Here is a 27,752-nt window from a genome sequence, read left to right on the forward strand (position 1 = left end):
TTGAAAGGCTAGGATGTGCAGGTAGGAGGGGCGAGTCCTCTGTGTCCAGGAAAGAGATGGCCATATCATAGGGGGATGTGAGGAGGCTGCATGGATTTGGGCTTTGCAACAACATGCAGCAGTAACTGGGAAACAATGCTTAGGGCAAGAAGCAGTAAGTGATAATCAGTACTGGATACAGGCAGATATGGAAGATATTTAGTGCTCGGTTCATGGTGTGGACATTCTAGTGGAAGGCTAGGCAAAGCACAAAACACATGAAGTTGCGGCAAATGCCACTCATTGGGAACAACAAAGGGTAAAAACAGTCAATAGCAGTGAGATTTCTTACCTGAGTACCAGGTGATTCTTTCAGAACAATATTATGAGGCGCAGATGATGAATAGGCAGGTGAGCTGGGCAGACCGTACAAGCAATGGGGTTGTTACGGTTCAGGATTGAAAAAGCACGGACAGCATTTTAACAATTGACTATGGCGACAGGTAATAAAGTACGAGGTAGTGAAAGTTCAGGAGTCAACAGACAGCATTTAGCATTTGGTAATAATAACAGCAGGTAATGCAGTCAAACAATATGGCAGTGAAGAGTAGGCAGATGGGTCAATGGCAACTCAGTTGAGATCAATAATAATAAAGGAAGGGGGCACAGGCGGCCACTGAGTGAGTGGTGCGAGTAACGCTTTACAAAAGATTGAACTGGCAGTGTGTTAATAAGGCAGGGTTGGCAAGGTAGCCGTGTGCCGAGCAGGAGTTGAGAACAATACTGTTTATGAACCAAAAAGGCTAATAAATTACCATAAATGAGGGGCAAAGAGGTCCAGCTTTACAGTGGTTCAACAGGAACAAGGGTGTTTACTATGGTGGAGGAGAATGAGTTCTTGGTGCAACACTGCGGTCCTCCCGGCTCTGACAGGCTAGGGACAGGAGCCTTATCCGTGGGCCTTCTCTGGGGGCCGGCTTATGCCGGCCAGTCATCAGGGTTTTGAATTAAATATTGTATTTATATCATGCTCATATGCAAGTGTCTCAGAGCGCAACAAAGCAGGGGAGGGAAACACGGGAAAACAAAAACAATGATCTTACTAAGCCCAGTGACATTGAGAATGCGCAAGAGCATGGGAAATAGAAAAGGGAAAAGTGCATGGAAGGGGGGAGAAATAGAAGGTGTGGAACAGAGGAGAAACAGATAAATAGTTGTAAATAAAATACATAAATAGAAGGGAAAAAAACAATGGTAGTGCAGCCAGCAAGTGGCAAGTGCTGGGTTTATCAGAATGGGGTAAGTCTGATAAGCGCAGAAGAAAAGCAGGTGTGGGACTGTATGGGTACTGATACAGACCCCAGTGCAAAGGGTGACCAAGAGGCAGTGCAGAAGGGTGGCAGGGTGAGCAGCTAACTGGGTCCGGAAGACATAGGGTGTCCAGGTGCACAGTGCCGAGACAGAAACAAAGCAGCAGGGAGAAATGGGGCACAGACAAAAGCAAAGAGGAAAGTCTTGAGGTGCTTCTGGAACCAGAGATGGTTCTCCTCAGGTTTCAGAGTGGCAGGGAGGCTGGTCCAAACACAGGCCCCAGCCAAAGGCAAAGGCAGAGATCCACCCCCAGCTTGTTTTTTTGAAAAATGACTGACCCTGAGGGAGTTAGAGGTAGAGGAGCTCGAGAGGGGAGGTATTTACGGAGGGATAGTGAAAGGTATTTTGGACCCAGGCCCCAGAAAGTATTAGTGACAATGCAGAGGGTTTTAAATGTAATCCTTGCATCCACTGGGAGCACATTAAGGGATTTCAGAGCTGAAGAGATGCAATCACAGGGCTTGAGGCAAGGGACACATCTTGCAGTCCTGCTCTGGATTAGTGTTAAAGGGCGGAAAGTGGAGGCAGGTAGATTTAGAAAGAGGATGTTACAGTAGTCCAACCAAGAGAGAACTAGAGGTTGGGAGACAGTGAGCTTCTGGGGAAGAAGAGGAAAGGCAGAGTACCTCTGAGGAGGTGTAGGAGGAAGTTTGAGGTGTGGGCAGAGAAGGAAAGTGTGGAGTCAGAAGACCCTGAGGTTCTTAGCCATGCAGGTAGGGGTGTGAGGAGTACTAGGGAGGCCTGCCAGAGAGTGAGGGCAAAGTAAATTGAAGGTGTACCGATGAGGAGGAGCTCAGCCTTGTTGGCCTTTAGACAAAGGTCCATAGCAGCACACCAATTTTGAATGGCAGTTAGGCAATCAGAGATGAGAGAAGGAGAGGAGGTGGCTGAGGGCAGCCTAAAAATGAGTTGAGTGTCATCAGTGTGACACTGGAAATTTGAGAAGAAAATGGCAATGCAGTGGGCGAGAGTTGCCAGGTATTGCTTGAAAAGCCAGGTCGAGAGTTTATACCTCTGTGGAACACCACAGATGGAGAGGGAGATAGATGTTAGGAAGGACCCAAGTTGGACCTGGCAGGTTCAATCAGCGATGAAAGAGGTCAGCCAAGCCAGAGCTTGATTGGTGATACCCAGGTTATTGTGGAGACGGTTGAGCAGGGTGTTATGGTTTACTGTGTCGAAGGCAGGGGAGCGATCTAGTTGCATGAGGACAGAACACATGTTAGAGTCATGGTTGGAGAGCAGATCTCCACGGATGTTCAGGAGAGCAGGTTCCATGCTCTGGCAGCTCTGAATCCAGATTGGTGGTCATGGAGAGAGCCAACAGAATCGGAATGAAGTTTAAGCTGAGAGGTGGCCAGCTTTTCTCAGAATTTACCCAAAAAGGGAGTCTTGGAAATTGGGCAATAGCTGGACAAGAAGGATAAGCTGTGGGTTTCTTGAAGAGAGGAAGCACAAGGAAGTGATTCAGAGGGTAGGCGAAGGATCCTGAGGCAAAGGAGAGGCTGCAAAAATTCAGCAAGGGCCGGAGCAAGGGTATTGATGTGGTCCTTGATGGTTTTAGAGGAACAGGGATGAATCTGTTTTGATGAGGTTTTCATAGATCAGAGTTGTCTTGCGACCTCATCAGTGGAGAAAAGAGGAAAGGATGAGAAAGAGGGTGGGGGGTAGCTGAAGGAGAGTCATCAAGCGGAGATGGTGAGGGGAGAGGGGGGGAAGGGGAGAAGAGGGTGGACAGGATTTCCTAGCGGTTTGCTAAGAAGCCACACACACAGCCAATCAAATCAGGCTGTGGTTGTCTAGGCATGTTGTTTCATATTGGGATTTAGCTTTCCATGGAATATTTCACTAGAGATTGCTGAGTTTAAAAGGAGAGCACCTTTTATACTTTGCCAGCATATTAATTGAAAGATTATTTTTCTGGTATTCATTACTTTTTTTAAGCGTCCAAAGCTATGTTGTATTGCACACTTTATTCTAAGGAGAAGGTCAATTGAACTACATTTGTTTTTTTACTTTAAAATATGTGGCCATTTACTGTGCGTATGTTCATGGGCACCAGCATTTGATTTTTGTTATGGGGCAAAAGTACATTGGCATATGTTATTCTCGCAGCCAATATTTTGTAACCCTTTTCTGTGCTGCTTAAATGGGGGTAGTTGGGGTTGTGCGATGTATCACAAAAGTCACAAAGAGACCTGCCATAAAACAAGGGGCGTGTAGCTTAATCAAAGTGTGTGATCCTCATCAAATAATTGAATCACACAAGGCATTAACTAAAAACATTGGGAGTTCTCAAAGCCTGCAATGTTTTATACATAATAAAAAATAGATATTTTTACAGCTACAGTGATATCGATGGTGAAAAATCACTGGTGACTGAGGTCTCCTATCCATGCAGTAACCAGGACTGACCCTGCTTAGCTTCAAAATGAGGAAAAGCACAACCCCCTCAGGCCATGGTGCCTAAATAAGAGACAAACTTACAAGACCACTTAGAGCAACATGGCCTGAGGGGGCTGGCCCTTCCTCATTTTGTAGCTAATCAGTAATATGTGTATATTCAAGTGTGCCAGCTTTAAATGTTCGCTATGGGGGCAGAAAGTACCTAGTACCTATTGTTGCATCCGGTCATTTTTTCCCTGTTTCTGTGCTGCTTAAATGTGGTTAGTTGGGTTCATGTAATTTATCCCAACAGTCACCAAGAGACTGGCAATAAAACAAGGGGCTTGAGCACGCAACAGGACATTTCAGCATGGCCAGTTTGGTGTATGCTGTTATGGAGTGACCTTTTCGCAGCAGTATTTGTGTGGGCGCGCCCAGTTAGATGCAGCCAATTGAGGCAGGGGCCTCTCGGCACGAGGATGATTTGCCATCAGAGGTCGTAATTGGTGCGGGCATGAACCTGCAGGCACTTTGCAATTTGTACCTCTCTGCGCAAGGATGTTTTGGCTTGAGAGGTCACAATTGACATGAACCTGCAGGCACTTTGCATTTTGTGATATGTATTAAATGTGAAAAAGATGTATTTACTGCAACATTATAAAACAGGACGGGACATGTATTACACTGTCATTGCAGAATTGAACCCGTATTAAACATGAAACACTTTTATTTACTGCAACATTATAAACTGCATGCAACTATCCCTCACAAACAACTTTACAACATGTATATACACACACACACACACGCTCACATCAAATGCACACACACCACACCACACATTACCTCTTACACGGCACATATATTTAAAAAAGGAGGACTACACTTTCTCTGGGCAATATTATAAAAAAGACAAAATGAAATAAACAAAATCACATTTATGCTGGACTTTGCTAGCAGAGGATCCTGGCCTTAAGGAGTATGAGATGCAGCACCTAACCATTATGCTACAATGACGTTATTGTTTGAATTTTCACAGGTTTCACACCTAGCCTTTTATCATCGAACATATTAATTTATAGGCTAAGTATGAAATGTATGACCTAAGAAGCACCAAGCTGTTTTGGCCTAGTGGTTAAATGCTGTGTTTTGAACACGGGCCACACAGGGATCAAGGATGTATGTGTTTTTTTTTTTTTTATTTCATTAATGTTATTTAATTAAAAGAAAAGCAACTCAAGTGAAATGTGGCAAGGTTTTTTGCAGTGCATTCCTGTGATCTTATTTAGCATGAGGGCATTTAGATGTGGCTGCAATGTCAGCACGTCCAAACATCCCTTGTGACCAAAGTAACAGCACCGGAATGGCCGAAAAGGTCATGCCGAAATGGGCGCTGAGGTGGAATGGGCATGCCAAATCAGCCTGTGCCAAAATAACGACATCAAAAAGGGGGTGTACCGCTTGCAGAATGCTGCTTAACCAAAGTGTGTGCTCCATGGCAATTAATTTCATCTCACTGCGCATTGCCTAAAAACATTGTGAGTTCTCAAAGTCTGCAATACCAAGGCCATGGGTAGTGGTCTGGTAACATTTTCAAATGGACAGTGGACACGGCCAAAGGCCATGCCCACTGCCCATGGGCGAAGACCATGCTAGTGGTCTAGAAGCATTCTAAAATCTATGGAATAATAAAACCCTTTAAATTCAGGGAAAACCCTTTAGTTTCAGGGATGTTAAGGTGAGCAATATATTGTAACAAAACTCTTGAAATTCAAGGACAACCTTCAGTTGCAGGGTGATAACTTAATGCAATAAAACCCCTGAAATTCAGCTATAGCCACCTTAACTTCGCCCCCCTGTTGCACAGCCCATGACCACAATGATGACTTCACAGATCGCATCACTGATGACATCACTAATTGTATGAGAACACTGATGACATTACAAATAACATCAAGAAACCACACCCCAGTTGAATTATACCCAATACCCAGAATTACAAGCAGAAGCCATATCCTCAACTGTAAATAATCAAATCATGAATTTTTCCAACAAATTAGATGAACTTAGTAATGATTAGAAAAAACGTGTACAGTATGTGAAACATCTTGTAAATATACATGTTCCCTATCACTGTCTTTCTTGCACCTGTCCCCCTCGTCCCTAGCAATCACCCCCAGGCAAACTCTGAACATTTTAATGAAATACTCTTTGAAGAAAGCTCACTCACTTTTCCCCCTCATAATTATTGTACAAATCTTCCTGGTTCTCTCCATTATGTTTCCCATTCCGAAAGCCCATCAACCCACCAGACTGCTCCACCCCATCATCTTCATCTGCTCCTGTCACCACAAAGGATACTTTTTTGGGGCAGATGATCCCAGCGGCAGATTCACAGGTCATACAGAATGCTGTTGACCGTTACCTTTCAATGGTCACCATGCTATTCATATACTGTGAAGCACTGACCTGTCGGAGGGAGCAGTTTCGGAGAGCATTCAACACTGCGGTAAAGGAGCATGAGAAACCTACCTGATTAAAGCCTGCCCAACATCTTCCTCTCTCCCCTGCCCCTTCATCCCTTTGGTTGGTGCCCCTTCCCTCCCCTACCTTGCCTCTCCTGAGAAACAATTTCCAAAAAAATACAGAAAAGCAACCTTTAACAGTAAAATAAAAATGTCACATGCCCTTTTGCAGCTTGCATAGTATGTGGACATTCCTGATGTGGGACAGTTGAAATCATTTTAATTGTTGTGCATTCAAAAAGGGTGGCTGTTAAAAGAACCTTTTTTGTATTTTTGACTTTTATATTTAAAAAATGTTTAGTTTTACAAACTGAATTAAGAAAACATTTCACTGAATTTCATTATTTTGTATCACTTTCACAAAAAATGTTCAAAAGTATTTTGAATGATTTCCACAAAAATCTGATTACCCACATCAGTTAGATGGACTCCATCTCGCTGAAAAAATGTTGGCCTGATCAAATGTAATGTTCTCATTATGAAACAATGTCATGCCAGCATCTCGAACGAAAGTACACACATCTTTATTGATGTTGCACCTCGCTATTTCCATTTGTGGACCAAATGAACTGGAATGCATGCACATCTGTCTCTGAGCAATGCGTGCAAAAATATTTTGGAATTAGGGAAAATTTCCTTCAACTTTCCCAATGTCTCCTTCATTGCAAACTGCAATAAAATTCCAGTCAGGTCATCCAAACTGTTTGCACCACAATGTATAACAATAATTTACAGAGGTTTCAATTCAACCATATTTGCACAAAATGGGAGCAAGTCCACCCACTTCATATTTCTTACTCCATAGAACACTTCCAATTCAGGGAATCCAAGATTTTTTGACTGTTCCACAATGCTCAGCATACACCTTCGCTCAGTCTATCCAAGAGTCCCCCAACATCCAAACATTCTGCCTGCTGAAAGACATTGGAATGGCCATTTTCAATCCTCTCATAACTCCTACTAACAAAACTCCTGCTACCTTCTCTTCCTGTACACCACACCCAGGAAACCTGATTGGCTGATACCCCGATGTCTGCAGGCACCACAACTGTCCGCAGTCTCCGCAGTCCTCTTTCCATGCCAGGCATCCTTAAAAGATCTGCATGTGGCACATGCTCCACGGACTACCGCAGTGTCGGAGGACAGATTGTCCAATTGAACGGGGAGGGGAGGTTCACACTTAATTTAAACAATGTACTTAAATTACACACTGGTGGCTTTTAAAATAGTTTTTTCTCTTCTTTCAGTTTTGATATTTTTTTGCTTGTCTGATTATTATTTGCTAAAACTACTTACAAATGCACTGTACATCTTTTGCACATAAACTTTCTCAAAGCATTTTGAATATTTACAAGGAACATCTGATTCCCATAATCAGTCAAATGTACTCCATAACTCAGAAAATGATTTGCACCATCAACGTTGATGTTTTCATTTTCAAAAGATGCAATGCCCACACCATTCAAAAAAACACACACACCTTTATTTACAGTCTGCCTACCTTGTTCTAGTTGGGTATCGCCACACTTCCCTTGGATGTATTTCTGAAAAAAATAACCTTTGCACATGGAAATAGTTCAATTGAGCCTTGCAAACATATCTTTTAATGCGACCTGCAAATATAGTGGAGCAACGTACCCCACACTATCACCTCCACAATGAACAACAATAATATGTGGGTATTGAAAGTGAGTCAAAGTCTTACAAAATGATAATTAACTCACACAGTTTAGCCCTTGAGACTGTATACTAGAAAACCTCCACTCCCTCCAAACCAATAGTACCTTTTCAAATGTATCACCCAGCAATCGCCCACCATCCACACAGTGAGCTTTTCTTGGGCACTAACCACATCCCTCTTTCCTACACACAACAATCAAAACACTGACTACCCTCTCTTCCTTTTTCTTGTAAACCGCAACCAAAACACCTCTCTGGCTAATACCCACAATCCCCTTCCCATGTCAGGCAACCTTAAAAGACCCATATGTGCCACATGCCATCTGTGAAGTACTGCGTTGTCCACAGATGTCGCAGCCACTCAAATGGGTGAGGAAGGAAATTAAACACAATTTCCCTCTTTTTTTGCTTTTATGTACAGTTTTACTGTACACTCTACATCTTCCTTTACAATTTCCTTACAGGAACATCTTCAATGCAGTCCTAAGATTGTAAAGTAAAATTGCATTTCTGACATCTGTGAAGTGAACTCCATCTTGACTAAAATAATTCACACCATCAGAACTTGTATTATCATTCTCAAAAGATGACATTCCTGAGGCACATAAAAATCAGATACATCGTTATTGACAATCCGCGTTGAGTCTTCAATTTGATGAGTGAAAAAGTGTGTTGGACATCTCTATGTTCGCCTCTGATTTATTTCTGAAAAAATAATCTGAGCAGCAGGAAACAGTTGCATTAGGCTTTCAACGAAATCCTTCAGTACAACATGAACAGACACCGGAGTCAGAAAAAAAAAACGATCCCCTCCACAATGCAAAATCACAATGTCTTGACATTTAAAGTGAGCCACACACTCACAGAATGAAAGCAAGCTTGCCCAGTTTAAGCCACAAACTGCATGCCAGAAAACCTCCAGTTCTGCCAATCCAATATTTCCGAGGATGCCATGAATATCAGCTTACACCTTCAATGACTGAATTGAAGAGTCCCCCAGGAATCCACACAGTCTGCCTTCTGAAACACAGAGCCATAGCCAATGTCAGTGCTCTCACAACTCCTGCAAACTATACTCCTATTACCCTTTTTTCTGTAAACTACACCCAGCAAACCTGATTGGCTAATTCCCACAGTTCCCTTTCCATGTGCGGCATCCTCAAAATACCTGGATGTGACATATACACCTAATGCTGTCATCTCACTTCAACTCTTCAGATGTACACTTGAACTCTCAGAGTACATATCTTCTGTTAATGAAAGACATCTGCATCATAACGTACTGTGCAACTGGCCAAGATTTCTATTTCCAAATTCAATAAGATCTGCATCTAACAAAACATAATACAGGTATACTTAAATTAAAATTTAAAAAAACAAAACATGTTCAACTCTTTCACAAATATATATAGATATATCAGTGAAAAAAACTTTGTTAAAGGGACGTTATGGTTAAGTTGCGCTACTAAAATCCTATGAAATTCAGTAAAAAATCATTGTTAAAAGGACGCTATGGTTACAAGTAAAATCGAAAAAAAAACCTGAAATTCGCCAGTTATGGTAAGCTAAGCAACCATAACTCGCGCCACCAGTGGGCACTGCTAAAACTAACACCCAGGACATCAAAGATGACATCACAAATATCATTGATTACATCCATGAGATGTTGGTACAAAGTGAGATAGAAAATGGAGGTGTATTTCTTTCCAATGAAACGTTTTTTCCTCTACAAATTGATTAATTTGTGCAACCTTAATTGGTTCAGTACTAGGAATACATTCAGAATCCATATAGTACTGTTATGAAAAAAAATACCACTCTTATTTATATTTCTATTATGAAATGTATTGCATTGTCTTTCAGAGATGTTATAGTGAGTGATAGAGAAGATAAGATATCCCTGAAAGAAATTAGATAAGCTATTGTGTAGACCATGTGCTTTTTGAATACTGTGTTGTTTAGAATTATCATGGCTAGTGGTCTGATAGTGTTCTAAAATCTATAGTGGGCATGGTCGAAGGCTGTGGCTACAGGCCAGGGCTGAAATGCATGGGCAGTGGTGCAGAACAAATCTATGGAATAACAAAACCCTTGAAATTCAAAATTGCAGGGACGTTAATGAGAACCTAATGCCACAAAATGCCTGAAATGCAGGTAAGGCCACCTTAACTTCATGCTGCCTGTTGTGCAGCATATGACCACAATGATGACATCCATGATGACACCCCTGATGACATCAATGGTGACATCAATAATGACATCCTGTATGACATCCTCTATGACATCACTGATGGAATCGCTGATAAGATTGCAATGCTTACCAGCAATGGCCAGTGCCCACTACATTTGGTGGTGTCCACTGCATACATTAACAAAAAGCAGGACCACTAAACATAGCCTTTGGCCATTGCCCATGCCCATGGCTTTCAGCTGTGCCTATTGTATAGTTTAACACATTAAGGGCATACTAGCCATGGCTGTTGACTTTGTCCACTCAGTAACCAGACACTACCCATGACCTACGACTATGCACCTGTATATTTTACCAGATTAAATGGTCACTAGCAAGGCTTTCATCCATGGCCAGTGGCTATGGACTTCAGCTGTGCCCACTGTACATTGCACAAAACTAACCATACACTAGCCATGGCCTTTGGCCATGACCAGTGGCCACATCCTTTCACTATCCCCCTGTATATTAGAACACATTAAGCAGCAGTAGCCATGGGCTTCAGACATGGCTAGTGTCCACGGCCTTCGGCCGTGCTCACTGTATATTTTCAAACACTAATCAACCCCTAGCCATGGTCTTCAGACTTGGCCAGTGGCCACGGCCTTCAACTGTGCCCACTGTATATATTACAAAACTCACCAGCCACTAGCCATGCATGAACTTTGGCCAATCTTCTCCTCTTTGATAGACGATTCCTGCACCTCACCAATTTCCTTCCTTCTCCTGCTGTCTCCTCTCTTCCCTCCACAGCTTCCTTGCCTTCCCCAGCTGTCTAATCATTGGCTACCTTGCTCTCTCCTCCTTACTCTTCTAAAGCTCCGCAGGGTGTACCTCTGATGTGCACCCCCACCTAAGTCTTTCAAGGATGGCAACCTTCCCCATATTGCCACTCTTAACTCTTGCTCAGCTGTCAAACACTCCTCTGACATCAGCCGCCTCCTGGAGGTACTTGACCTCGATGTCCTCGGTCTCACCGAGACTTGGTTCATGGCCAGCTCTGTCACAAGCTTTGACACTCTCCTCCCAGACAGCTATAACATCCACTCCGTGCCCAGGTCCAACCGCTCCGAAGGGGATGTAGCCCTGATCTTCCCTGAGTGGATTCCTGCCTCTGTCATACCTACGCAGGCCTACTCCTCTTTCGAATGCGTTGTCTGTATTCTCTCTCCCTCTCTCTCCTAATCATTCCCTTACTGTGGCTACTATCTATCGGCCACGTAGTTAGATCTGCTCATTGCTCTTTGAATGGGCGGACCTCTCCTCTTCCCTCCTGGTCTCCACCACTCAACTCCTGCTTCCTGGAGACTTTAACATCCACCTGGATGCTCCCTGTCCTTCTTCTGGAATCTTTTGCGACCTCCGCGACTCTCTCTCTCACTCTCTATTCTCCCTTCTGGCCCAACTCACTCTGCAGGGCACACTCTGGATGTTCCGATCTCCTCAGACCTTCCCATTTCTATCCCTCTCACCACTCCTCTCTGCTGGAGTGATCGCTTTCTCCTTTCTTCCCATCTCACCCTATCTTTCCCCCAGGCTAAGCCACTTCCAGCACTGCCACCTATCTGCTTGGTTATCCGACCCATGAAGAGTGTGTCAGTTGAGGCTTTCACCTCCACTCCCCCCCTCCCTCTTTGGCTTACTCACAACCTGACACTGCCCTTTCCATTGTCCACTCTGCTATTTCTTATACCCTTGATGCCCTTGCCCCTGTCATGAGGATCTGCTTGAAGCCCAAAGCCAAGTGCAATTCCTTGTACTACTCAGACCTTGTCTCCCTCAAATGCAAGTCCAGGGTTGATGATTGGAAATGGCATGCTTCTGGTGCATCCTCTGACAATGTGGCCTGCTGCCTGCTCCAAAGGCAATACCGGCTCTCTGTACGCACCAAAAATAGAGCTCAGATCCAAGCCTGTGTCTCTGCAGCATCTAACAACTCAGCCGAACCCTTTAAATCTGCAAGGAGCTGGTCAAACCTTCTGCAGTCTCTAACTCTCCTGTCCCTTCCCAGGCCCTCTGCACGGCTCTGACTTCTCATTTCATCTCTCCCCTCTACCCCTGCTCTTCCTCTGGCCCCTCTTTGGTCACCTCCCCTCCCTCCTTCTCGGCCTTTCCCCTTTTCTCCCCAGACAGGGTTTCTAGACAAGTTCAATCTATGAAAGTCTCATCAAAACAGGTTCATCCCTGTTCCTCCAAAACCATAATGGACCGCATAGAGTTCCTAGCTCCTGCTCTGGCTGACTTCTGCAGCCACTCCTTCACCACTGGAGTATTCCCATCCCCCTGGAGCACTCCGTTGTGCACCCTCTTCTTAAGAAATCCTCTTCGGACCCATCCTGCCCGGCTAACTATTGCCCAATCTCCATCACACCCTTCTTGGGCAAACTCCTGGAAAAGCTGGCCATCTCCCGGCGTAATCTTTACACTGAATCTGTTGGTTGTCTTCATGACCATCAGTTTGGCTTCAGAGCTGTTAGAAGCATGGAAACTGCTCTCCTGAACATCTGTGAAGACCTGCTTGGGTCCTTCGTCTCCTCTATCTTTATCTCTACCTGTGGTGTCCCCGAGGGGTTTAACCTCTCTCCCTGGCTGTTCAACCAATGCCTGGCACTTCTTGCCCACTGCATTGCTGCTCTCTGTCCCAACTTCCAGTGCTATGTGGATGACATTCAGCTCATTTTCTGGCTAACTTTAGCCACCTCTTCTTCATCTCTCATCTATGACTGTCTGTTTGCTATTCAGGAGTGGTGTGCCGCCAATGATCTCTGCCTTAATGCCAGTAAGATTGAGTTTCTCTTCATGGGCACACTCGCTCCCTCCTTTCCTGTCACTCTCTGGCTGGCCTCTCTTGGCCCTCTTCCTGCTCCCATCTGCGAGGCAAAAAACCTTGGGGTCATGTTCAACTACACATTCTCCTTCTCTCCTCACATCTCTGACATCTCTAGGACATATCGTTACCAGCTGCCACCTCCTTAGAGGTATTCGTCCTTTCCTCTCCTTCCCTCAGAAGCTCACTGTCTCCAGAGCTCTGGTTCTCTCTAGGCTGTACTACGGCAACAGCCTCCTTCTAAATCTGCCTGCTTCTTCTCTCCACCCTCTGCAACTCATCAAGAACAGGAATGTGAGATGTGTACTTGGCCTAAAGCCCAGGGATTATATCTCTCCCGGAGTGAAATCTCTGCACTGGCTCCCATTGGCTGCGAATATTAAGTTAAAAACCATCTGCATTGTCCAGAAGGCCTTCTGTTTATCAATACCTTCAACTCTTGCTTCCTAAATATCTTTCCTCTCGAGCTCTTCGCTCCTCCGCCTCCAACTCCCTCAGGGTCAGTCGCTTCTCCAAGCAACGAGTTGGTGGTAGATATCTTTCCTCAGCTGAGGCCTCCCTCTGGAACAGCCTCCCTTCCTCCCTGAAACTTGAGTAGAACCATCTCCGGCTCCGGAAGCACCTCAAAACCTTCCTCTTTGCTTCTGCTTTCTCTCCTCCTCTCCCCTACTGAATTTATGGCTGAAACCGTCATGGTTACCTGGCCTCCCTCTGATCTCAGTCCCAGGTCCCTTCCCCCACCAGTTACACACCTGCACCGCCTCCCTGGCAACCCGTGCACTTGGGGAGTGTTTTCTTTATTCCTATAGCCCCCCACCAGCACTTGTCACCTCCTAATGCCTGCACATACCCTTGCACTTGCCACCAGCTGGCTCTACTTCTCTTATTGTTAGTTATTCTATTACCCCATGTATTGCACTGTCCCCTTCCCACCTCCCACTCCACATTTTTCCCCTTCCTCCTTCCCCTGCACTTTCGCAATCTGAATGTCACTCGGCCTAGTGGGATCTCTGTCTCTGCCTTCCTTCTGTTCCCCCTCCCTTGCTGCGTCACACCTTGAAACACCCAGGTATAGGCATGTTATATATCTTCAGGACAAGCTAAAACCCTATCATCCACCGCGCACCTCAAGATCAAGCTCTGCCCGCCTCTTAGTGATACCAAACACCAACTCAGTCAAGTTAGCTGGATCTTCTTTCTCAGCCTTGGCCCCCACTCTGTGGAACTCACCTCCACCCAACATTCGACTCACCGAAGACCTCATGTCTTTCCACAAACAACTGAAAACGTGGCTCTTACCCTAAAAATCGACTCTTAGTACAAACAAGATAAAACAACCACAATAAACAAAAACCCATGGTTGTTTGAACAAAGATAACAATCCTGCATAGAGACCCGATCGATCAAACAGAAAACCAAAACCGCCAGTGTAAATAAAACGGATAAACTGAGTAGAACGAATGAAGTGGATCGAATGGATGAAATGGATCGAATGGATGAAATGGATCGAATGGATGAGATGGATCGAACGAACGGATGAAGTGGGTGAAACGGATGAAGTGGGTGAAACGGATGAAGTGGATGAAACGATGAAGCGGATTGAACAGATGAAGCGGATTGAACAGATCAAGTGGATGAAACGAATGAAGTGGATGGAACGGAGGGAATGGATGAATGGGGGGAACGGATGAAGCGAATGGTACGGATGAAGTGAATAGAACGGATAAAGCAGATGGAACGGATGAAGCAGATGGAGCGAATGAAGCAGATGGAGCGAATGAAATGGATGGAACGGATGAAGTGGGTGGAACGGATGAAGTGGGTGGAACGGATGAAGTGGGTGGAAGGATAAAGTGGATGGAATGGAAGATCTGGACGGAACGAAAGAAGTGGACAGAACGAAAGAAGTGGATGGAACGGAAGTAAGTAGATGGAACGGAAGTAAGTGGATGAAACAGAAGTAAATGGATGGAACGGAAGTAAATGGGGGGAATTGAAGAAGTGGATGAACCGGAATAAAGTGGATGAACCGGAATAAAGTGGATGAAACGGAAGAAGTGAATGGAACGGACGAAGTGGTGGGAACAAGAGAAATGTAACTAACGGATGAAATGTAAAGAACAAATGAAGTAGATGAAACTGAAAGTAGATGGAATGCGTAGAAAAGATGGAGTGGATGGACAAAGTGGATAAAGGAATGAAATAGAAGGAAAGGGTGAATGATCTGAACCGAGGAAGTAGAAGGAACAGATGGAGTGGATAGAACGGATGGAGTGGATAGAACGGATGGAGTGGATAGAACGGATTGAGTAAATGAAACAGATGGAATGCATGGAACGGATGGAACAGAGAGCTGATTGGACTGAGACAACTGGTCAGAACGAACGGATGGAGTGGATGGAGCAGACGGAGCAGATGAAACAGATGGAACAGAGTGGCCATACTAGCTGGAGTGGATGGAACGGAATGTTAGCTGAAGAGGATGCACTGCCCAGAATAGATAGAACCGACGGAGTGAATGGACCAGACGAAACAGATGACATGGAGTGCATGTACTGGTTGGAATTAATGGAACGGATGGTATAGATGGAACAAATGGAAGTTAGAACAGATGGAGCAGATGGGAACAGTAGAAATGGATGAAGTGGATGGAACAAATGAAGTGGATGGAACGGATAAAGTGGATGGAACGTATAAAGTGGATGGAATGGATGAAGTGGATGGAACAGGTGATGTGGATGGAACGGATGATGTGGATGGACCAGAAGCAGTGGAGGGAATGAATGCAGTAGATAAAACGGATGGAACAGATGAAACCGGTAGAGTGGATGGACCAGATGGAGTGGATGGACAAAGTGGATAAAGGAATGAAATAGAAGGAAAGGGTGAATGATCTGAACCGAGGGAGTAGATGGAACAGATGGAGTGGATAGAATGGATGGAGTGGATAGAATGGATGGAGTGGATAGAATGGATGGAGTGGATAGAATGGATGGAGTGGATAGAATGGATGGAGTGGATAAAATGGATGGAATGGATAGAATGGATTGAGTAAATGAAACAGATGGAATGCATGGAACGTTTGGAACAGAGAGCTGGTTGGAGTCAACTGGTCAGAACGAACGGATGGAGTGGATGGAGTGGATGGAACAGAAGTTAAAACAGATGGAGCAGATGGTAACAGTAGAAATGGATGAAGTGGATGGAACGGATGAAGTGGATGGAACGGATGAAGTGGATGAACGGATGAAGTGGAAGGAACAGATGAAGTGGAAGGAACAGATGAAGTGGAAGGAACAGATTAAGTGGATGGAACAGATGATGTGGATGGAACGGATGATGTGGATGGAACGGATGATGTGGATGGAACGGATGCAGTGGATGGAACGGATGCAGTGGATGGAACAGATGCAGTGGATGGAACAGATGCAGTGGATGGAACAGATGCAGTGGATGGAATTGATGCAGTAGATAAAACGGATGGAACAGATGAAACGGGTAGAGTGGATGGACCAGATGGAGTGGATGGAACAGATGGAGTGGATGGAACGGATGAGTGAATGAAACGGATGGAGTGGAGAACGGATGGAATGGATGGAACGGATGGAGGGGATGGAACAGATGGAGGGGATGGAACAGATGGAGAAGAAGAAATGGATGGAGAGGATGGAACGGATGTAGAGGATGGAACGATGGAGTAGATGGAACGGATGAAGTGGATTAAACGGATGGAGGGGATGGAACAGATGGAGGGGATGGAACGGATGGAGGGGATGGAACGGATGGAGGGGATGGAACGGATGGAGAGGATGGAACGGATGGAGAGGATGGAACGATGGATGAAGTGGATGGAAAGGATGGAGTGGATGGAAGGGATGGAGTGGATGGAGTGATGGAACAGATGGAGTGGATGGAGTGCTGGAACGGATGGAGCAGATGGAACGGATTGGAGATGATGGAACGGATGGAGCTGATGGAACTCATGGAGCTGATGGAACGCATGGAGCTGATGGAACGCATGGAGCTGATGGAACGCATGGAGCTGATGGAATGGATGGTGGCGATGAAACAGACAGAGCAGATGGAACAGATGACTGGATGAAACAGATGAGTCGATAGAACAGATGGACCAGACGTTTTGGATGGAACGGATGGAACGGATGGAGCAGATGGAGTGGATGGAACGGATGGAGTGGATGGAGTGGATGGAACGGATGTAGTGAATGGAACAGATGGAGTGAATGGAACGGATGAGTGGATGGAACGGATGAGTGGATGGAACGGATGAGTGGATGGAACAGATGAGTGGATCGAACAGATGGAGTGGACGAAAAGGATGGAGTAGAGAGATGGATGGAACAGATGAGTGGATGGAACAGAGGGACTAGATCGAACAAATCGAGTAGATGGAACGGATGGAGTGGATGCAACGGATGGAACAGACGAGTGGATGGAATGGACGAGTGGATGGAATGGACGAGTGGATGGAATGGATGAGTGGATGGAATGGATGAGTGGATTGAACGGATGGAGTGGACGAAACGGATGGAGCGGACGAAACGGATGGAGTAGAGAGATGGATGATTGAGTGGATGGAATGGATGGAGTGGTTGGAACAGATGGAGTGGATGAAACGGACGGAGTAGATGGAACGGATGGAACGGACGGAGTGGATGGAACGGATGGAACGGACGAGTGGATGGAACAGATGGAGTGGATGGAACAGATGGAGTGGACAGAACAGATGGACTGGATTATCGAATGGAACAAACGAGTTGGATAGAACAGATGGACTAGATCTAACAGATGGAGTGGGTAGAACGGATGAAGTGGATGGAACTGATGGAATGGATGCAACAGATGGAGTGGATGGAACGGATGGAGTGGATGGAACAGAAGAAATGGAACGAACAGACAGAGCAGATGGTAGGGATGGAACAGAAGTTAAAACAGATGGAGCAGATGGTAACAGTAGAAATGGATGAAGTGGATGGAACGGATGAAGTGGATGGAACGGATGAAGTGGATGGAACGGATGAAGTGGAAGGAACAGATGAAGTGGAAGGAACAGATGAAGTGGAAGGAACAGATGAAGTGGATGGAACGGATGAAGTGGATGGAACGGATGAAGTGGATGGAACGGATGAAGTGGAAGGAACGGATGATGTGGATGGAACGGATGATGTGGATGGAACGGATGATGTGGATGGAACGGATGATGTGGATGGAACGGATGCAGTGGATGGAACAGATGCAGTGGATGGAACTGATGCAGTAGATAAAATGGATGGAACAGATGAAACGGGTAGAGTGGATGGACCAGATGGAGTGGATGGAACAGATGGAGTGGATGGAACGGATGAGTGAATGAAAGGGATGGAGTGGAGAACGGATGGAATGAATGGAACGGATGGAGGGGATGGAACAGATGGAGGGGATGGAACAGATGGAGAAGAAGAAATGGATGGAGAGGATGGAACGGATGTAGAGGATGGAACGGATGTAGAGGATGGAATGATGGAGTAGATGGAACGGATGAAGTGGATTAAACGGATGGAGGGGATGGAACGGATGGAGGGGATGGAACGGATGGAGGGGATGGAACGGATAGAGGGGATGGAACGGATGGAGAGGATGGAACGGATGGAGAGGATGGAACGATGGATGAAGTGGATGGAAAGGATGGAGTGGATGGAAGGGATGGAGTGGATGGAGTGATGGAACAGATGGAGTGGATGGAGTGCTGGAACGGATGGAGCAGATGGAACGGATTGGAGATGATGGAACGGATGGAGCTGATGGAACTCATGGAGCTGATGGAACGCATGGAGCTGATGGAACGCATGGAGCTGATGGAACGCATGGAGCTGATGGAGTGGATGGAACGGATGGAGTGGATGGAGTGAATGGAACGGATGAGTGGATGGAACGGATGAGTGGATGGAACGGATGAGTGGATGGAACAGATGGAGTGGATCGAACAGATGGAGTGGATCGAACAGATGGAGTGGAGAGATGGATGGATGGAACAGATGAGTGGATGGAACAGAGGGACTAGATCGAACAAATGGAGTAGATGGAACGGATGGAGTGGATGCAACGGATGGAACAGACGAGTGGATGGAATGGACGAGTGGATGGAATGGACGAGTGGATGGAATGGATGAGTGGATTGAACGGATGGAGTGGACGAAACGGATGGAGCGGACGAAACGGATGGAGTAGAGAGATGGATGATTGAGTGGATGGAATGGATGGAGTGGTTGGAACAGATGGAGTGGATGGAACGGACGGAGTAGATGGAACGGATGGAACGGACGGAGTGGATGGAATGGATGGAACGGACGAGTGGATGGAACAGATGGAGTGGATGGAACAGATGGAGTGGACATACCAGATGGACTGGATTATCGAATGGAACAAACGAGTTGGATAGAACAGATGGACTAGATCTAACAGATGGAGTGGGTAGAACGGATGAAGTGGATGGAACTGATGGAATGGATGCAACAGATGGAGTGGATGGAACGGATGGAGTGGATGGAACAGAAGAAATGGAACGAACAGACAGAGCAGATGGTAGGGATGGAACAGATAGAACGGATTAGTAGATTGAACGGACGAGACGAACGAGCAGATTGAACAAATGGAACAGATGAAAAGGATGGAATAAATTGAGTGGATGAAACAGATGCAGTGGATGAAACAGATACAACAGACAAAACAGATGGAGTTGATGAAACAAATCGTATGGATAAGAACAGACGGAGTGGACAAAACAGATGGAGTGGAGAGAACAGATAGAGTGGAGGGAACAGATGGAGTGAACGGAACAGATGGAGTGGATCAAACAGATGGAGTGGACCGAACAGATGAGTGGACGGAACAGAAGGACTGGATGGAACAGAAGGACTGGATGGAACAGAAGGACTGGATGGACAGATGGACTGGATGGAACATACGGACTGGATGGACAGATGGACTGGATGGACAGATGGACTGGATGGACAGATTAACTGGATGGACCAGATGAACTGGATGGAACAGATGGACTGGATGGAACAGATGGACTGGATGGAACAGATGGACTGGATGGAACAGATGAGCAGATGGAACGAATAGAGCACACAGAACAAATGGAGTAGATGGAACAGATGGAGTGGACGGAACAGATGTAGTGGACGGAACAGATGGAGTGGACGGAACAGAAGGACTGGACGGAACAGAAGGACTGGATGGACAGGTGGACTGGATGGAACAGACGGACTGGATGGAACAGAAGGACTGGATGGACAGATGGACTGGTTGGAACATAAGGACTGGATGGACAGATGGACTGGTTGGAACATAAGGACTGGATGGACTGATGGACTGGATGGAACAGATGGACTTGATGGAACAGAAGGACTGGATGGATAGATGGGCTGGATGGACAGATGGACTGGATGGAACAGATGGACTGGATGGAACAGATTAGCAGAAGGAACGAATAGAGCAAACAGAACAAATGGAGTAGATGGGACAGATGGAGTGGATGGAACAGATGGAGTGGACGGAACAGATGGAGTGGACGGAACAGAAGGACTGGACGGAACAGATGGACAGGATGGACAGGTGGACTGGATGGACAGATGGACTGGATGGAACCGATGGACTGGATGGAACAGATGGACTGGATGGAACATAAGGACTGGATGGACAGATGAACTGGATGGACTGATGACTGGATGGAACAAATGAACTGGATGGAACAGAAGGACTGGATGGACAGATGGACTGGATGGAACAGATGAGCAGATGGAGCGAATAGAGCACACAGAAGAAATGGAGTAGATGGAACAGGTGGAGTGAAAGGAGCTCATCGAGTGCATGGGACGGATAAAGCAGACGGAACAGACCGAGTAAATGGAACAGGTGAGTGGGTGGAACACATGGAGCAGATGGAATGAATAGGAACGATGGAATGGACAGAATATATTAAATGGATGGGAAGAGTGAAATAGGTCTATGAAATGGATATAATAGATCATGTGGATGAAGGGTCGAGTGGATGGAATGGCTAGAAGGACTATCAGATTAAATAGATGTAACCGACAAAATACTTGAACAGACGAAGTGGAATGAACGGCAGAGTAAAAAAGACGGACAGAATAGATGATACAGATGGATTGCTCGATCTCTAATGCTTTACTGATAACCACCATATCACACTACCCCACTTACTCTCTACTAAACACCACCACTCAATTAGAACACAGCTATACTATGACACATTCAGTACAGCTGTTCTCATACTAAAACCCGCCACATACTCCTCATCATCCTAATTAATCACAGCTAAATGAGCACACACCGCTAGCTTAAGCGTCTCCTCAGGCCTAACGCAGCAAGAAATCAGTCTGGGTGTCCACCCTCCAGAATTGATCACATATAACTGACCGCACCCACCACCACACCTACTGCTTAGAAGCAGCTACCATGCAACTGCCTCACAAGCGGCACACATATCCGGTGCACCCATGCACCTTATGACTCTCTCTCTACTGACTCGGACTACGGTTCCTGAGGGCGTTCAACCTACCAGCGCTCTGAGATCATACCAATGATACATAAGGCACTATATAAATGCCAAATAACGTAACATAACATAACATATGCCATATCATATCTTTTCATAGGCATCGGTCCCAGCCTTCAGCTGTGCCCACTATATATTGTAACAAATTAAGGGGCCACTATCTATGGCCATTGGCCATGGCCAGTGGCTACATCCTTCAGTCATGCCCACTGTACAGTGTACAACACTAACCAGCTACTAGCCATGGGCTTCGGCCATGCAGTGTCCACAGGATTGGCCATAGCAAAGACCACTGCCTACATTGTTATTTAGTTAATCAAAGCTTTTATTAGCTAAGTCATACATAATATTATGCCTGATGCCATCACAAATGTAATTAGTGGTGAGGGTGGATCTATCCTACTTTGCCTCAGCAGAGCACTGCTGTTCCTGCCTTCTGTCTATCCACTTGTAGGTGGGCATAAATTGGCTTTGCCTTAACAGCAAAAAGACAGAGGTTCTTGTTGTCATCCCCTTTCTGGAATCTGCTGGCTGGTCCCCAGCTTTCTGGCTGTCTGAGCTTGGCCCTTTGCCTATGCCCTCTTTGGTTGTAAAGAACTTGGGGGTAAAGCTCAATGAGTCCATATATGCAGAGCCAGATAAGTGTTGTGTGCCTGTTGGTCTAAGTTAAACTCTGCGTTCTGTGGAATGTGCTTCCCTATCTTCCGATTTATCTTTGTTTACTGGGGTATCCTGCCTCACTGCTGGCTCTCTAGATTACTGTAATGCTCTATATCTAGCTCAACCGGCATATCTTCTTCAGCGGCTTCAGGTGCTGCAAAACTCAGCATCTCGACTGGCAGTTGGAGCCCCTTGTCTGTCCTACCACCTCGATTTTGAAAAAACTGGACTTGCTTGCTGTAGCCAAATGCATCAAATTCAAGGCCTTGTGTGTGGTCCACCATGCCTTTTATGGGAAGGCCCAGATACTTTGCAGGCCAGATTCTGCCCCTATCTTCTGTCTTGGAACTTGCGTTCAGTTTCTTCATTGAGAGTTAGGCCCCTCGTTTAATGCTGGCTCGCGTAGGTGGCCGCTCCTTCACTGTGGCGGCGGCTTCACTGTAGAATGATACTCATTTTTTCCTGGAGGACCACCATTCTTTTTGCTGTACATTTTCACAGCTTAACTGTTGCTTTTTCATCCAGACCCTGAACTGGCAGCGCCATGATGTCCTAGCTGACGAAGGTGTGCTCCATAAATAATGTTTACATTACATTACATATATATGATGTGAAGAGCGATGTGACCAGTGATTCAGTCACTAATGTCAGACGTAATGTCCATTAGAAGATGAGTTTTCGTTCAGTTCTTCAGGCTTAGTCCAATGAACGTACTGGCCCATTGCAGTAAACTCATCATGTAGCTAATTTACTAGATCTCAATGTCAATCCCGTATTTGGACCTGTAGAATAGTAGCCCCTGGTTCATGAAATTGGAAAAAAACTGTTTCAGAAAATTCATGCCATTTTAACTATTTAATCCGCTCTCTTCAACTGGTTGACCTTCCAGTCATAACATCTAGATCCTCGTTCATATTCATGCATGAAACTGAAGAATGGCTTAGAATGTGATATACATTGAAGTGCCAGGTGGCCTTTACATACCTATGCATTAATCCTCTCCTAACACTGTTCGCTACATGTATGGGATTCTCAGACTATGTATTGTCCTGGGTTGTCTCCCATTAGACATGCACCAATTGGCCCCGACAAAACCTAACGTGCGTGGTTCCACAAAGCTAAATACTGTATACAACACTCATCATCAATCTTAGCATGCAGTCTCCTGAAACACTCCAATATTCCCTTGCACTAATGTTAAGAGCATGCCAGCTGCATGAAGGACATAGGGCCTCATTATAAGTTTGGTGGTAGCCTTGCCAGTAAACCAGCAGGCTGCTGCCAAACTTCGGAAAACTTCCATTGCCCGCAAATGTGCAATTACCGGGGCATTCCAGCTCCCAGCCGGACCCGATATTTGCCCATTCACGGGCGCCGGAAAAAAGATGCTCCCCATTGCCATTCGGCCCCATAGGGCTGCATGGGAATGGGGAGGTCGGATGCACCGGCATTGTTTATAATGGTTCTGGTGCATCCGACCTGCTGGTCTTGTGGGTGCCTTTCTACCCTCTAACTGGTCTACGGTACTGAAATCGTACCACTGCGAAATACTAATACGAAATAATAATAGTATCAACAACATTCGGAACATCTGCAGACTCCCCATCAACAGCATCTGCTGTCAATATATCATGCAAGCTTTTGAGGATACACCTACGCAACAACACCAAACTATGCATGTGCATAGCACGGCCCCTTTCTATACTCAAATTGGGGCCATGTACAGCCTTAGCATAGTCCAAGAAATAATGTTATCCCACATCCTGCTAGATCAACGGTTCCCCCGGTTTGGGCAAAAACTGCTCTGGCACCGCATTCATAGTGGCTGGTGGGTTATTAGAACAGACAGTAAAATACACAGTGTGAAAAGCAGGAATCCGAATGCCCACACACACACCAAAGCACTGCAGTGCTACAGGTCTGTACAGAAACAACAGCTTTCCTATACTGTCAGGCACATCAATCACAATCAGGGAATGCAGGAGGATTGGGTACGGGTCTGTACAAAAACAACAGTTTTCCTATATTTGGCAAGCAAATCAGTCACAAATAATTATGAATAAGTCACCAAAAAGCATACAATGGCATTTCTCAGCTTTTTACTGCAGCCATTGAGTGGATTCTAAAGCTTTCCAGCGAGCATGATAACTAGGCTGCAGGCTCTCCACAGTACTTGTACACAGCGGTGCGATGTCGGGAGATAAGCACTGGCAATTGCTCTTTAATCCAGGCAAAGAGTTCTGTCAAACGAAGGATGTACCGACAAATGGAGCGCCTCCCACAATGAACTTCTTCGCCTTCAGCTTCGGTGCTCCATCCTAGGGATGCAGATACAGGCGGCAAACTTCCGGATGCACATTGGGTGTAGAATGTGGAAGCCATCAATTCGGCATAGCGGCAGCATGCTGGCCAGGGAAATCCCAACTACGAGGCCACGGAAACCAAACGGAGCATACATAGGTCATGATCTTTGGTGGAGCGAATTTCCCGCTGCCACGCATAGCCCTATACCCTTGACAGAAGTGTCCACTTGCTGTCATGAAATGAATACTGGGATGGGTGCCCACAGGACATCTGGTCACTCGCTGGCCACTCACCAAAATAACTCGGGTAACTGCCACCAATGACTGCAATGGGGCTCCAGAGACATCACATGGATGGGCACAGAGCACCAGAGACCCCAGTGTCAGAACCAAAGTTCAGTTAGAAAAAGGCAGCAATCAGCTCCCAGCCAGATACTGCTACACAGGGAGAGGGGCAAGCTCCACTTCCTTGCCAACTGTAATATCTTGATTGAGGTAAGCACACCAATGCTGGATTTTAAATATGATTTATTAACGTCCATCCAAATGTCCCTCTCCAGTGAGAGCTCTATATATACAGTGATGACATTCTAGTATGTCAAAATGCAACAGGCCATGTAGGAGGCCAGGATTGGTGAAACAAACGTGTTTGAACTGATACAAATACATTACATGACCAGTGGCTGCATCTCAAAACCATTTGAAAGTAAATACTGTGACACATTGTACATGCATAATATAGCACATTGAAAGTACATAATAGAACAACAACCCACACACATTCCCTCCTTTCACCAATCCCTCATTGCTCTCTTAAGGCCTCTCTATAGCCGAAGCCCTCATTATCCATACAGTGTCCTTCATCCTCATAGACCTCTTATACACACGGCTCCTGTTCCCCTCCAATTTTCTCAATAATTGCATGTGATACCCCCAACCCCGGTTGCATGCCATCTTTTTCCATGCAATTCCCTTCATGATACTCCTCGTGCTCATTAACCACGCACATTTCTCTCATCATCCAAGTACCTCGACAACCAGACAATTCCTCTTATCCAATTCTTTCATTATTTACACAATTTCACCTACTGCTCAACCCCCTCATTTATATTACGTACTTCATTTAACTATTTCTTCTTGATTCCATTTATAACCAAACTGCTACTCTTAGTGATGTTAAGTATTTCAATCAGGCGATACACCCTGGTCTCAGCCTAGTATGCAGCACACAGCTGAAATACTTATGTTATTATATATATATAGGTTCAATATTCTAAGTGACATACCACTCATATCACAACCCTTCCCAAATACCCCAGGTCATGATGGACCAGGAAACAGGCTGGTTGGTAAAGGTAATATTTATTTGTTTAAAATTCAAATCAAACATATACTTTTGAATAGGGAGCAGCAATCACAAATGTGGTGACAATAACAGATAAGAAGGTATGTATTGCAATTCAATTCACTCTTTAGCAACACAAAATATAAAACACCAGAGAAAAGAACACTTTTGGCTTGTTTGGAAAGATAGCACTTAAGTTAGGATTTCCCCCTGCAATATTCCACAACCCACAAATAAACAATTCTAAATAGATATAAGGAAGCAGCAGGCGATCAGGAATAAGGAATGGAAAACAGAATTCAAATCCAACTTTCCTTCCCCAAACAAGAGAGAACAATGGATTTAAAATCTTACACTTTAAAATGACATTTGGAAATGGCTGGGTAAAACAATGAATATATGCAAAAATCCTTAAATCAGTACAAATCTCTATGGGAGCAACATTGGAAAGATGCTAACAATCATGAGCTACAGTTTGAGCAAAAGCAAACACTTTGAATCTGAATGGAAGGTTGAAAATAATTTAGAATAAAAATCACACATGTAAAACTTTGCAAAATTGCAGATTCCCGCCTTAAATTAACCCAACGGTTTTTAAGAAAAACGGGTGAAATACACTGATTTGGAGTGTTTTGGGGTTGGGATGTAGCTATAGGTCTTATGTATAATCCATAGTTGAGGTCTCTAGCTATTAAACTGAGGAAGATATGCAAGGTTGAATGAGAGGCATTTTTAGAAAAATTGGGTAGTGAAAACAGAAAAGAAACTCAGTTTGGACAAGAAAATATGTACTATAGTTTTACTCTATGCTAGAGCATTCCAGCCACAATACCAATGAGGGACACAGTAAGCTCACAGTAAGAGTTGATTCATGACTTCAACACCAGATCCCCAGTGTCCTCTCGGGCAGAACCAGTTGGATCACCGAAAAATTAGGATGGATAGTTTAAGATTTACACAAGATAAAATGACTAAAGAAATGGCGCTTAGCAAGATAAATCAAAGACAGGATTGCAATAAAGATTCTGACAATGTGACAAGTTATTAAGGTAAGGATAGGATGGTTTAGAGATTGGGACGAGACAAGGCAAGGCAAGGTATGCTATGGTTTTCTATGATTTCAATTAATACTTACAGTCCACTTTAATTTAGGATTTTGGACCATCAAGGGTTCTGGTCATCACACGGATCGGGTCTAACCAAGGATAGCTGAGCAAATCCGATAGGACGGGATCATCTGGCCCGTTATGCACACTGGACTGCACTGGACTGGCCCTTCTGGTTACTGGAGACTGGAGATCAGTGGAATGGCGAGTTTGCAGGCATGCATCTAGTAGTAGCAAGCCAGGTTGAATCAGGATGCTTCCCTTGGGTTTTGGGGATATTTAGAATTTGAGGCCTAGCTGAAAAGGGGTTCAGCAATGCATAGGCCTTGGCTTTGAAAAGAAATCTGGAATCAGGATCAAGCAGGATGAAGAAATCAGGAACAGGACGCCACGCAGGAAATCAGGAAGAAAGTCAGGAATCAGTGTGTGTGTTGTCAGGTTCCCTTATTTATCATGCCAAATGACATCACTGCAGTATATGGCAGGGACAGGCTTACTACCCACCCCCATAATGCTAGGATTGGGCAAGAGCATAGTTTCCGCTTTGCTCTTCACTGATTGGATCACAGAAAAGGATGTTATGTTTATGGGATGATTTTTACAATGACTAGAAACCTCCCCTAGCTACTGGAACCAAAATCTGATTTTGCCATAAATACATATTTATACAGTTATAACCGCTGAGAAAATAAGATGCACAGGTTACATATTTTGCGGGTCACATTTCAATCCAAACCCCAAGTCTGTGGTACCTGGTTTTGCC

This window comes from Ambystoma mexicanum, chromosome 6q, assembly GCF_040938575.1.
Source record: "Ambystoma mexicanum isolate Mex_15411 chromosome 6q, UKY_AmexF1_1, whole genome shotgun sequence".
In the NCBI taxonomy this organism is placed as follows: domain Eukaryota; kingdom Metazoa; phylum Chordata; class Amphibia; order Caudata; family Ambystomatidae; genus Ambystoma; species Ambystoma mexicanum.